The sequence below is a fragment of the Amblyomma mixtum genome, chromosome 3 (genome assembly GCF_055824585.1).
Source record: "Amblyomma mixtum isolate Tamu chromosome 3, ASM5582458v1, whole genome shotgun sequence".
Taxonomy (NCBI): domain Eukaryota; kingdom Metazoa; phylum Arthropoda; class Arachnida; order Ixodida; family Ixodidae; genus Amblyomma; species Amblyomma mixtum.
The window spans coordinates 54,306,354-54,307,800 of record NC_143014.1 but is presented as its reverse complement, the minus strand read 5'-3'; the positions used below and the strand labels follow the sequence as shown (position 1 = coordinate 54,307,800).

General features: G+C 42.8%; 1 non-coding gene across 1 annotated transcript; it reads right to left on the bottom strand.

Moving 5' to 3' along the window:
* Positions 1-1,086: 1,086 nt before the first annotated feature.
* Positions 1,087-1,158, bottom strand: TRNAD-GUC (transfer RNA aspartic acid (anticodon GUC)). The gene has a single exon. It is a non-coding gene; the product is annotated as a tRNA-Asp (tRNA).
* Between the last annotated feature and the right edge of the window lie 289 nt (positions 1,159-1,447).

The window sequence follows — 1,447 nt, the reverse complement described above, 5'->3', positions numbered from 1 at the left end:
CCTTCTCACGGTCTCATCTCTCTACTTACTTATATATGATTACTCCTTCCTCTCCTTTGCCCGATTGGCGCCTTTCAAATAAAATAATCTGTTATCAAACATGCTCAAGTATCATGGCCCGTTTCGTTTTTGCTATCTACGAAACATGCTTTGCTGGTTTTTTTTTGCGTAACTCCAGTTACTTTTCTCACAAGCGTTTTCTATGTGATTTTATTGAGATTCATGAGATTTGAATGCCAAGATATACTTCCCTATTTTTACTTCTTATGATAGTGCACATCTCTTTGGTGCTTTAACAGTAATTTATGAGATCCGCCTCGCATGCGGCAGGTGCGGGGTTCTATCCCCAGTGCCGCCGGGTACCCACAGGTGATACAATGGGTACAAGCATTCCCCAGGCCTGGTGCTCAGCTTATTAAGGGTGAACAGCTTGAGAAATGGGTCTTTGACACCACCTTGAGTAGAAGAAAATACCTTGTGTCAAGGCTCTCTTTGGCTACAGATACCCTTGCGCCATAAAAAATACATCACCATCAGTAATTTATCACCACTATCATGTTTGAAAGTGTAGTTTATTTCGCTGTGCTACTCACCTCGTAATGAAGGTCCCATTTCAGTCTTCAGGTTCGTGGCTCTCTACTGTATATTATTATTTGTAAAATAAAATACAGGTTCATTAAATTCATTTTGAAGCTGGTAAATTTTAGATCGCGTTCATGAGAACACTTGCAGAATGTTGCAATGCCCTCGCATACAGAGAAGCAGTTGTCACCGCGGTGACGCGTGTCCTGTTATGATATATGTAGAGGAGGTTTTGTCTGAACTCTTTAGGATTTCATTGTATTTATTTGGCTACTCTTGGCCCATCTTTGAATTCCAGCGACTGTTTCTTAATTGTTGGATTTCTTTGTTTCCGGGTGAGTGTGTTTAGGCTACCATAAGACATTGCTATCTTAAAGGGTCACTGCATCCATAAGCCCGAGAGGGGCTTTGTTATCTGAAGTTTCCGCTGTTTGTCACCGGCGCGTGCCTGCAGTCCGCGAATATATAAAAAAAAAGATATAATTAAAAAACAAAAAAAAAATTCTCCCCGTCGGGGAATCGAACCCCGGTCTCCCGCGTGACAGGCGGGGATACTGACCACTATACTAACGAGGAGCACGCGCCTTTCGTACAAAGATAAACGCCTGTAGCGCGTATGTTAGCCCAAGTTTAAAATTATGTTCAGATGTCATTTAAATATGTTGCGCCTGCGCCTGCGGGCAGAACATAAAAAGAGTGCACCTCTCAATGCTTCTTTCTTCCACGTGCTCTCGGTAAAAGCACCAGCGGCAGTATGCTTTCAATGCTTCAAAGAGCACTTTGTTTTTTGTTTTTTTTTCTCACTCTGGGAACTTTGAGTGGTCTTCTGGTGCCTCCCTCCCCTCCCGCGCACGTGATCAGTTTT